Here is a 12,733-nt window from a genome sequence, read left to right on the forward strand (position 1 = left end):
AAAAAAAAAAAAAAAAAAAAAGATGAGGAAGCTGGCCAGGCTCAGTGGCTCATGCCTATAATCTTTGCACACAGGGAAGCCAAAGCAGAAGAATTGCTTGAGCTCAAAAGTTCAAGGCTGCAGTCAGCCACATTCACATCACTGCACTCCAGCCTGGGTGAAAGAGCGAGACCCTGTCTCTAAAGCGAACAACAACAACAAAAAAGATGAGGAAGCTGAGGCTTACAGATAAGCTAAAGTAACTTCCCCGGTGTTAAACAGCTATTAAGCAAAAGAGCCAGAATTCAAAGTCAGATGTCTGATACCAAGACTCACACTTTTACTGAGAATGGGACATTTGCACTGCCTTCAATAATAACCAGACTGAGAGTGTAAACTACGGCAAATATCCCAGATATAGCACAGATACAGACTGCAGCTTCCTGAGTTACAAGCAAACACCATTTACTCTTCTACAAAAAGCCTGCGAATCCCTCCTGAACAGAAGTATTTGGTTCACTTTTCATGTATAGTTATATGAGTAAATGTGGCATATAATAAATAAAATGAGCCAGGCACAGTGGCTCATGACTGTATTCAGCACTTTGAGAGGCTAAGGGCGGTGGGCGGGGAGGGGGGTTGGTAATCACCTGAGCCCAGGAGTTAGAGACCAGCCTAGGCAACATGGTAAAATCCCATATCTATAAAAATTACAAAAATTAGATGGGCGTGGTTGTCCTAGCTACTTGGGAGGCTGAGGCAGGAGGACCACCCGGGCCCAGGAGGTTGAGGCTGCAGTGAGTGAGCCATAACCGTGCCACTGAACTCCAGCCTGGGCAATAGAATGAGACCCTGTCTCAAAAAATAAGAATAATAAATAAAATAAAATGATCTTGCTCAAAACTGCCAAAACCTGGATAACTATCCTGCCTCACAATCTGAAAAAACCCACTAACTTCTGGCTATTATCTAAAAGAGGGTTTTTTTTTTTTTTTTTGAGATGGAGTTTCGCTCTTGTTACCCAGGCTGGAGTGCAATGGCGCAATCTCGGCTTACCGCAACCTCTGCCTCCCGGGTTCAGGCAATTCTCCTGCCCCAGCCTCCTGAGTCGCTGGGATTACAGGCACACGCCACCATGCCCAGCTAATTTTTTGTATTTTTAGTAGAGACGGGGTTTCACCTTGTTGACCAGGATGGTTTCGATCTCTTGACCTCGTGATCCACCCGCCTCGGCCTCCCAAAGTGCTGGGATTACAGGCTTGAGCCACCGTGCCCGGCCTAAAAGAGGGTTTTTTTAAGCACCAAAATGAAATAGCTATCACAAACCAAAGCACAAGGTGCAAGCTGATTAAAAACGAATACAAGGCCAGCATGGTGGCTCATACCTGTAATCCCAGCACTTTGGGAAGCCTAGGCGGGTGGATTAACTGAGGTCAGGAGTTTGAGACCAGCCTGGCCAATACAGTGAAACCCTGTCTCTGTTAAAAATTCAAAAATTAGCTGGGCATGGTGGCACGCACCTATAATCCTAGCTACTAGGGAGGCTGAGGCAGGAGAATCACTTGAACCTGGGAGGCGGAGGTTGCAGTAAGCCAACAAGGCACCACTGCACTCCAGTCTGGGTGACAGAGTGAGACTTCATCTAAAAAAAAACACAAACAAAACAAACAACAACAACAACAAACAGATACAAGTTGCTTGAGTTCAGAACAAGTCAATTCAGACTCAATAGTTTATATTAGAAAAGAGGATAGTTTTAAGATTAAGACATACCAAAAACTACCCAACTTCAAATCACATTCACTTGACTCCACTTGCTTTCTGCACAATATTGCCTTTTGAAACTAAGTGTAGAGAAGAATCCCAAATTATTCAACATAGTTAGAAAAAAGGAAAAGTAGAACTTATGAAATATCCCACAACTTAGCACTTCCACCTTTCTCTCCCAGAGCAACTGCTCTTTAGTACTGTATTCCAGATTGTTATTATTTCAGGGATTTACTCCAGAGAAGCAAACAAGTAAGCAGGCTACTGGCCTAACATAGCTCAAAATGGCAGATTAATTACTAGATAGCCTTAAACTACATCAAAATTAAGCAGAGATATTAGTCAATGTCTTAAAAAGATGGTTTTCTAGGCCGGGCGCGGTGGCTCACGCTTGTAATCCCAGCACTTTGGGAGGCCGAGGTGGGTGGATCACGAGGTCAAGAGATCGAGACCATCCTGGTCAACATGGTGAAACCCCGTCTCTACTAAAAATACAAAGTTAGCCAGGCATGGTGGGTCATGCCTGTAATCCCAGCTACTCAGGAGGCTGAGGCAGGAGAATTGCCTGAACCCAGGAGGCGGAGGTTGCGGTGAGCCGAGATCGCGCCATTGCACTCCAGCCTGGGCAACAAGAGCGAAACCCCCTTCAAAAAAAAAAAAAAAAAAAAGATGGTTTTCTCCTGTTAGGGCTTAATTCCAAGGACAAAAGTCAGGACCTTGGACATGGAAGGTGTCCTGACATGAAGGCTACGAAAGGGGCTGTCAGCCGGGAGTGGTAGCTCACACCTGTAATCCCAGCACTTTGGGAGGCTAAGGTGGGTGGATCACGAGGTCAGGAGATAGAGACCATCCTAGCCAACATGGTGAAACCCCATCGCTACTAAAATACAAAGCAAATTAGCCGGGCATGGTGGCGCGCGCCTGTAGTCCCAGCTACTTGGGAGGCTAAGGCAAGGGAATCATCTGAACCTGGATGGTGGAGGCTGCAGTGAGCCGAGATCACGCCACTGGGCAGCAGAGGTTGATCGCGGCACTGCACTCCAGCTGGGCGACAGAACAAGACTCCGCCTCAAAAAAAAAAAAAAAAAAAAAAAAAAAGGAGCTGTCTTTGGTAAAAAGAAAAGCCAGACAACTATAAAAATGATTGTAAAAACAGTAACTCAGCTTAATAGATTCTTGATAAATGTTAATGAAAATATAATTTCCTAGTGCATAGAGTTCAAATAGCTTATCCTAACACTCAAACCTTTCCCGTCTAGACTATTTAACCTTTGCAGCCCCATCTCCCACTGTTCTCTTGCTTTCACCTTTGTTCTCCTATCCCTTAAGGAGAAATGGCCTCTCCTATTTGTATCTCTACCAGCTGAAATCTTACCATCTTTTTTATTTTTATTTTTTTTTGAAATCTTGCTCTGTCTCCCAGGCTGGAGTGCAGTGGCACAATCTTGGCTCACTGCAACCTCCGCCTCCCAGGTACAAGTGATTCTCCTGTCTCAGCCTCCTGAGTAACTGGAATTACAGGCACCTGCCACCAGGCCTGGCTAATGTTTTTGGTACTTTTAGTAGAGATGGGGTTTTACCATGTTGGCCAGGCTGGTTTTGAACTCCTGACCTCAAGTGATCCACCTGTCTTGGCCTCCCAAAGTGCTAGGATTACAGGTGTGAGCCACCGCACTTGGCCAATCTTACCATCTTTTAAAGTCCTCCTCAAAAGCTGACTTCTCCTTGAAATCCCTCCCAGCAAGTAGTTCTTAACAATGTCCTTTTGTCTATCCAAAAGAACCAGCTTATCCAATAATTATTGGTAATGTCTTTCTCCTTGAAAATTCCTGGATTGTAAATTCCTGGACCTGGATCGCATTGCTATAAACTCCTGGATCACACAGGGGGCCAAGATGTGGTCATCTTTCCATCATCCACAAAAGCCTAGCAGCATTAGGCACTGAACACAATGGGCTCAACAAATTCTTCTGAAGAGATGTAAAAGGAAACATGAAAGGTTAAACTATAACATGTCCCTCACCTTATATTTATTAATTGATTCATACCTTTACAAAAAACAAGTTTATTAAATATGACTATTGAAAAACACAGACCAGGCATGTTGGCTCACACATGTCATCCCAGCACTTTGGGAGGCCAAGTGGGGAGAATCACTTGAGTCCAGAAGTTCAAGACAGCCTGAGTCACATATCGAGACCCCCAAAAATACAAAGAATTAGCCAGGCATGGTGGTGTGTGCCTGTGGTACCAGCTACTCAGAAAGCTGAGGCAAGAGGATTGCCTGAGCCCAGGAGGTCAAGGCTAAAGTGAGCTATAATCACACCACTGAACTCCAGCCTGATGACAGAGGGAAACCCTGTCTCAAAAAAGAAAAGAAAAAGAAAAATGTAATGTTACATACAGAATAGCACAGTGGTTCGGTGTCTTTGAGCAGTTTGGGTTCAATTCTTTTTTTTTTTTTTTTCCCGAGATGGAGTTTTATTCTTGTTGCCCAAGCTGGAGTGCAATGGCACGATCTTTGCTCACTGCAACCTCCGCCTCCCAGGTTCAAGCAATTCTCCTGCCTCAGCCTCCCTAGTAGCTGGGATTACAGGTACCCACCACCACGCCCAACTAATTTTTTGTATTTTTAGTAGAGACGGGGTTTCACTATGTTGGCCAGGCTGGTCTCAAACCCCTGACCTCAGGTGATCCACCCGCCTCAGCCTCCCAAAGTGCTGAGGATTACAGGTGTGAGCCACCGTGCCCAGCTGGGGTTCAATTCTTCCTCTACCCCTTACTCACCAAGTAACCTTGAGCAAGTGATTTGGCCTTTCTGAGCTTTAGTTTCCTGACTTACAAATTGGAACTAATAATTTACTCTTTGGGCTTCATTGGGCTGTTGTCAGGTAAAATTAAATAGCACAGTACCTGGCATATAGTCAATAATAAATAGAGCTACAATTAGGCTGGGCACAGTGGCTCATGCTTGTAATCCTGACACTTTGGGCGGTCAAGGCAGGTGGATCGCCTGAGCTCAGGAGTTAGAGACAAGCCTGGCCAACATGACAAAACCCCATCTCTGCCAAAAATACAAAAAATTAGCCATGCATGGTGGCGCATGCCTGTGGTCCCAGCTACTCGCCAGGCTGAGGTAGGAGGATTGCTTGAGCCTGGAAGGTGGAGGTTATAGTGAGCTGCGATCACGCCACTGCACTCCAGCCTGGATGACAGAATGAGATCTCATCTTTAAAAATAAATAAATAGAGCTACAATTATTATTACCTGAAAACTCCTCCATTGTGCTAGATTATAAATTTTAAATAACAATCTAAATAAAAACTGAAACCAGCATTTTTTGTATTTTAGAATTTTATTTCCCCTAATTCTTCACTGAGAAATCTCAAGTCATGTCCATAAAGTTCAATAATATAACTGATACAATGCTGATATTTTAAAGCTCAGTAAAACTGGCTCAAGAGAATGGTTAAGTAGTTCAACAAATGCCCAAATTACATTTTCTCCTTTACACTCATCAGTAGGAAATAATTCCAAGTTTCCCTGTAATAAATATACCAACTGACTTCACAATGACATTACCAATATACAGAGCTCTTACCAACCCTATTAGCACATCCTATACGTTTCCACCCCAGAACCACTTTTTAGTTACAGTTGCATTGATATATTTAAGAGACCTATATAACACAGCCTGCAGAGCTTCTACCAGACGGGGTGGAACACTAGGTTGCCCTTAACACTCAAGTTCCTCAGGAGAACAAGCTCCAGTGTGCTCCAGTGCACCAACTAATGAATTTACACAGGCTTATGTGAAAGCGTACTCATTTAATTTTTTTTTTCTTTTTTTTTGGTAGAGACAGGGTCTCACTATGTCATCATTTAACATTTTTTAAAGATTATTAAAGTCAGTTTCTGGCCAGTGTGGTGGTTCACGCCTGTAATCCCAGCATTTTGGGAGGCCAAGAAGGCAAGAGAATTGTTTGAGCCCACAAGTTCAAGACCAGCCTGGGCATTATAACAAGACTCTGACTCTCCCAATAAATTTTAAAAAATTAGCCAGGCATGGTGGCACACACCTGTAGTGCCAGCTACTCAAGAGGCTGAGGTGGGAGGATTGCTTGAGGCCAGGAGGTCAATGTTGTTGTGGGCAAGAATCACACTACTGCACCCCAACCTGGGCAACAAAGTGAGACCTTATCTCCAAAAAACAAAAAGGGTTCTAAAAATTTTAGACAACCATGAAACACATAGCAAAATAAAGGTGGATTCAGTTTATCCTTAAAAGCATGCAAACATGCTCAAAGCCCACAGAATGACTCAGGCTTGAAAGAAAAACTTTCAGCCAGGCACAGTGGCTCATGCCCATAATCCCAGCACTTTGGGAGACTGACACAGGCAGATCACTTGAGGTCAGAATTTGAGACCAGCCTGGCCCACATGGTGAAACCCCATCTCTACTAAAAATACAAAAATTAGCTGGGCGTGGTGATGCACGCCTGTAATCCCAGCTACTCAGGAGGCTGAGGCAGGAGAATCACTTGAACCCAGGAGGCAGAGGTTGCAGTGAGCCAAGATCACACCACTGCATTCAAGCCTGGGCAACAGAGCAAGACTCCATCTCAAAAAAAAAAAAAATATTAAATCGATAAATGGTACCTAGTGAACCTGAAAAAGCAATACTCACTGTCAGACATGAGCCGCTGCCTAAATTTAGCTTTAATGCACAAGAGCTGGACATTGTAGTTGGTGCTGTGTCAGTCAGAGAATACCTAAGTTCTCCAAATGGAAGGTTTTGCTCCTAGCAAGGCAGCATGCCATAAAAGAGGCAGCTTCCAGTGCCAGGTCTACTTCAGCTTACTAACTGCATGATCTTTGACTTTTTGGGCCTCAGTTTTGAAGATAATATCTATACTTTGCCTCTCTCTCAGTATCACTGAAAGGGGGTTTGGTAAAGCCTTGTCCTTTTTGGCACCTACAAATCAATCACCCTCTCCCCATCCCAACCACTCAGCTGTCATCATTTCTTACCAGACTTCTGCAAAGGTCTCCAAATGCCAGTCACTATCTTTCCACATCTTTTATCCCTCCTCGTCAAAAGATTTTCCAGCCAGAAGACCTTTTGAAAACGCAACTCTAAGGCCGGGCGCGGTGGCTCAAGCCTGTAATCCCAGCACTTTGGGAGGCCGAGGCGGGTGGATCACGAGGTCAAGAGATCGAGACCATCCTGGCCAACATGGTGAAACCCCGTCTCTACTAAAAATACAAAAAATTAGCTGGGCATGGTGGTGCGTGCCTGTAATCCCAGCTACTCAGGAGGCTGAGGCAGGAGAATTGCCTGAACCCGGGAGGCGGAGGTTGCGGTGAGCCGAGATCGCGCCATTGCACTCCAGCCTGGGTAACAAGAGCGAAACTCCGTCTCAAAAAAAAAAAAAAAAGAAAACGCAACTCTAATAATGTCATGTTCATGTACCCCCAGTACTTCAAGGACATATTGTTGCTGTTAGAAGAAATGCTGGAACCCTTAGTGTGGCCTGCAAGGACTGCCCACTGAAGTCCCTGCTTGCTTCTGCTGACTTCTCCCCTCAACATGCGCACACACAGATTATTTGTGTTCCAACCTCACTAGTCATCTTTCAGCTCCCTGAGTGTACAATGTTACCTCCCATTTTATCATGTCTCCCTGTAAGTCTCTTTTCCACGCCCAAATTTCCCCTAGTTGACTCCTACTTATCTGTCAGATCTCAAGTCACCCAAAAGCCACTTTCTTTCCACCCCCCCACCTGCCAATATTCTCGGGGCATTAAGTAATTTTCAAGCAATTCTCCTGCCTCAGCCTCCCGAGTAGCTGGGATTACAGGCATGCACCACCATGTCTGGCTAATTTTTGTATTTTTAGTAGAGACAGAATTTCACCATGTTGGCCAGACTGATCTCAAACTACTGACCTCAATTGAGCCACCTGCCTCAGCCTCCCAAAGTGTTGGAATTGCAGGTGTGAGCCACTGCACCCGGCTGTCAGTGGCTTTTTCCTTCGTTTTTCTTCACTCTATTAAGTATTTCCAAATATTTTAAAAATTCCAGCCAATATTTGAAACTATCGCAATGAAAAATACTAGAAGACGCACACATTTTTCTAAAACAGAAACAAAGGAGTTTCAAATTAGAACCTTCTACTTGCTGAACTTATTCACAGCTTTAGAACACGGTGAAACATGATTATTAAATATAAAACTGAACCCTTTATAGGGTTATTTTAAAACCCAGGGAACTATAAAAGGATTATAGTACCAATGAAGCAGTAAGAAAATGATTAAAATGTATGCCAGGGAAGGGATTATAAAACATATGACTGGAGAATCCATGGCAGTGGGGTTAATAACTACAAACTAGTTCAGAGTAAGTCAGTATTTATGTGAAAGAAAAAAATCAGTTCTTCAATGGTTGACACCTCCTATTTCACCAACATTTACTGTGAGTAAAAAGTTCTGGCATTTGGCAAAGAACTACTCAGATAAATGCAGAATTGTATTTGAAGGGGAAAAATATGGATGCTAACAATATTAAGTATGGCATGTGTTTTGTTCCTTCTCAGAACACAGTATTGTTTTTCCAAGTTGGTACCTCATATTAGCATGTTATAGAGTTTTTCTCCTTATTTAAAAAGTAAATATCTGGAAAATAAGTACCATGACAGGGTCTCCAATCCTTTCTCAATGGTGCTTCAAGTTCTATCCTGGTTGCAAATCAAAATAGTGAAGTAACTCTTTCAGGCTACAAAAAACAATAAAAGTGCAGAATGGAAGCAGTAATGCCTCATGGCTGTTCAATATTAATGTACTTCCCTTGAAGCTTACCCTGTTTAACCTGGGAGTGAAGGATTTGGGCTCAAAGGAGTTGCACAAGCAAGGGAGAATGGATCTTTAAAAAAACAATTACTTTGGTTAGAACAACAGCTACCACAAGTGCTTTAAAAAAGTCTTCCATGGTAGAAACTGCCCACTTGAGAGACTTTTCTGTTCAATATACATGTTCAATTACTATCACTAAATGCTTTTAGGTAATCCTAAAAGCAAAATGGAAAATACTTAGGACAACAATCAATATATCACAAGAATAATCAATATGTACATTAAATGTAAGAGCCAGTCAAATCAACTGCTCACAATTCTCCCAAACACAACCTTTCTGCCTCTGTGCCGTTCCCAGTATTGGACCCTGAAACTAAAATGTTCTGACCCTCCCCCAGCCTCTGGCCTCCTTTGAGACTGCCCTAAGAACATCTTCATCCTCCCATTGCTAAAGCACTTTGTAATATTCCCTGCAGCACCAATGAACTCATTCTGTCTTTTTATAACTACAGACAGGACTTTTCCCCAGTGTTCTTCAAGGACTTGAACAACATGTAAAATGGCTTTGCATTCTCTACACTGCCTTGCACATTACCGATCAAATATTTATGGAAGCTGTCAAAACTGAAGAGACGTGGAGGTCTGAGTCTCAACCCTGACTTTATGATAAAGCAGTCAATGACCACAGAGTTCAAGTCACTTTACAGGTAGAGCAAACATTGATTGAGCACCTCCAAGTAGCAGGCCCAAGACAAACTAAACAAAATTCCTGACCTCAAGGAGCTCAACATCCTGTGAAAAGTTGTAAACAACAATTACCCAAAGGGAAAAAAAAGAAAAGATCCACATGGATACATAGGGTCCTATAATCACACAGAAGAGGGCACCTAACATAGCCTGCAGGTAGGTAAAGGCCTCGTCTTTGGAACTAGCTAAACTCATGTCATGCTTAGGGGAAAACAACAAGGGAAGGAAGAATGGAACAAGCCAAAGGGGAGCACAGAAGCAGGCAGAGAGGGGAGAGAACCTGGAGTTCCTGTTTCAGTGTGGCTAGAGGGTAATGGACATTGTGGGGCCCCGGGGGAGCCGGGGAGGAGGTTGACCTCCTCTTTTGAATAAATGAATAAAGGAATGTACACAAAACAAAACATAATATATGCTTGTTTTCTACTTGCAAAAAAAGTTATACTCTATTTGAGGTAACACTGAATTTGTTTTGTCTTATTGATTAGGGGTCACTAAGAGGCAGCTGGAAATAGCGCTAGGTAAGAATCAGGAAACCCAGGTTCTAGTCCTAAAAGAGTTGTTACCAACTACACAGTTGCTCTTGGGCAAAACACTAAATGCTCCTCTGGAAAATAAGATGCTTTGAACTACATACACTACTTTCCCTTCTTATTCAAACACCTATTTTGATGCTTGAATGGGAAAAGAAACAGATTACTACAGACAAGGATGGACAAAGGTGGCTTTACAGAGCATCCTTTTAAAAGAGAGGAATGAGATGCCAAAACCCTTGGGTGACAGTTTGTGGGGGATACAGGATATGTACACAATCTACAAATATCACCTCATAGTTTACTTATTAATTATTAAGGGAAGAAGGTACTTTACTATGTGATATTCTTGCCAAATATATATATATATATATATATATATTTTTTTTTTTAGCCCTGCTTCTAATTATGAGAAAACAAGACGAATCCAGACTGTAGAACATTCTACAACTAGCCTGGACTCCAAAAATGTCAATGTCATGAAAGAAAAAAAGGCAAAGGAGCTATTCTGGATAAAAGGACATCAAAGAGACATGCCAACTGAATGAATGTGAACTGAATATTAGATATGTTTGTACCGACATTAAGTTTCATGAATGTGATCTCATGGTAGTATGCTTATTTGGGAGAACATCCTTATATTTAAGAATACACGGTGAAGTGTTTAGGAGTGAAGTATCATGATGTCTGCAACCTACTTTCAAATGACCAATGGTCCAGGAAGAAAAGATGTCTACACACACACACACACACACACACACACACACACACACACAAACACAAACACGTGCACCCATGAAAAGGTACTAATATGGCAATACATTAACAACTGGCGAATGTAGAGGAAGGGTATAAGGGAATTCATTGTAATATTTAAACTTTTCTGTGCTGAAATATTTTTCAAAATAAAAAGATGCAGGGGAGAAGGATGAATGAGAATTAGACAAGCAAAGAAAAGTCAGGGAATTTTCCAGGCAGGTACTATAAGAAAGTAGGCCAGGCACGGTGGCTCACACCTGTAATCCCAGCACTTTGGGAGGCCGAGGCAGGCGGACCACAAGGTCAGGAGATGGAGACCATCCTGGCTAACACAGTAAAATTCCATCTCTACTAAAAATACAAAAAGTGGTGACACACAGCTGTAGTCCCAGCTACTCCGAAAGCTGAGGTAGGAGAATCGCTTGAACCCGGGAGGCAGAGGTTGCAGGAAGGCAGAGGCTGCAGTGAACTGAGATCACACCACTGCACTCCAGCCCTCTGTCTCAAAAAAAAAAAAATTAGCCAGGCATCATGGTGAGTACCTATAATCCCAGCCACAGGAGGCTGAGGCAGGAGAATTGCTTGAACCAGGGAGGTGGAGGTTGCAGTGAGCCGAGATTGTACTGCACCACTGCACTCTAGCCTGGGTGACAGAGTGAGACTCTGTCTCAAAACAAACAAAAAAAAGGTTATGAAAGTAGCAACTTAAATATTAAAGAGAATTAAGAAATGTGAGGTTTTAATTGTAGGTCAATTTTCTGCTGATCTTACATATATGTATACTTAAGGATCCCTTAGGTATAAGCGGTATGAGTTCAGAGCTTTCAAAAAAAAAAAAAAAGGAATTATAACTAGGTATTAAAGGCTGAGCAGAGTTTTAGAAGGGCAGAACTAAGTACTCTTTAGGATGAGAACATGAGCAGGGATGTGTTAACTACAGTGTGTACAGACATAAACACATATATATATAATACACAGACACACAGACATATGAATATACATATGTTATACACATATATGACATGCAGTTATGTGATTAGCCATTTTAGACAGAAAATAAAACAAGGGCTAGAGCCAGAGTATAAAGAACTCTACGAACTCTGGAAGGCTTTGGATTCTATACATTAGTAGTTGGTAATGAATACTCTTGACTTTTTTTGTGTTCTTTTCCTAAATAATAAAAGTAATGCCTGTTCAATTTAGAAAGTACAGAAGAGTATTAGATGCATATAAATACCATCTCATTTTTATTAACATTTCAGTGTATCTCCTACCAGTTTTACATGCAGTGTTTTTTTGTTTGTTTGTTTTTTATTTCAAAAATGGGGTTTTACTATGTTGCCCAGGCTGGAGTGCAGTGGCTATTCACAGGTGAGATCATAATGCACTAAACTCCTGGGATTAAGCCACCCTCCTGCCTCAGCCTCCCAAGAAGCTGGGACTACAGGTGGTTGTCACCATGCCCGGCAATGCAGTTTTCTTTTTTTTTGTTTGTCTGCTTGTTTGTTTTTTTTGAGACTGAGTCTTGCTTTGTCGCCCAATCTGGAGTGCAGTGGCACGATCTTGGCTCACTGCAACCTCCACCTCCCGGGTGTAAGCAATTCTCCTGCCTCAGCCTCCCAAGTAGCTGGAATTACAGGAGCATGCCACCATGCCTAGCTAATTTTGTATTTTTAGTAGAGATTTGGTTTGACCATGTTGGCCAGGCTGGTCTTGAACTCCTGACTTCATGTGGATCCACCCACCTCAGCTTCCCAAAGTGCTGGGATTACAGGCTTGAGCCACCGCATCTGGCCTGCAATGCATTTTTAAAAACACAATTGAGACCATGTTGCTCTTTTCACTTAAAATAATAATCTCCCTCATGTTATTAAAAACTTTATAAGGCCGGGCGCGGTGGCTCACGCCTGTAATCCCAGCACTTTGGGAGGCCGAGGCGGGTGGATCACGAGGTCAAGAGATCGAGACCATCCTGGTCAACATAGTGAAACCCCGTCTCTACTAAAAATACAAAAAATAAGCTGGGCATGGTGGCGCATGCCTGTAATCCCAGCTACTCAGGAGGCTGAGGCAGGAGAATTGCCTGAACCCAGGAGGCGG

At 42.7% G+C, this 12,733-nt stretch overlaps 1 protein-coding gene across 3 annotated transcripts in view; it reads right to left on the bottom strand.

Moving 5' to 3' along the window:
• The window catches only part of CNNM2 (cyclin and CBS domain divalent metal cation transport mediator 2), a 165,700-nt gene that overhangs the window by 125,333 nt on the left and 27,634 nt on the right, over window positions 1-12,733 (bottom strand). The window lies entirely within an intron of this gene.

Source organism: Cebus imitator, unplaced genomic scaffold (genome assembly GCF_001604975.1).
Source record: "Cebus imitator isolate Cc_AM_T3 unplaced genomic scaffold, Cebus_imitator-1.0 Scaffold71, whole genome shotgun sequence".
NCBI classification, from domain to species: domain Eukaryota; kingdom Metazoa; phylum Chordata; class Mammalia; order Primates; family Cebidae; genus Cebus; species Cebus imitator.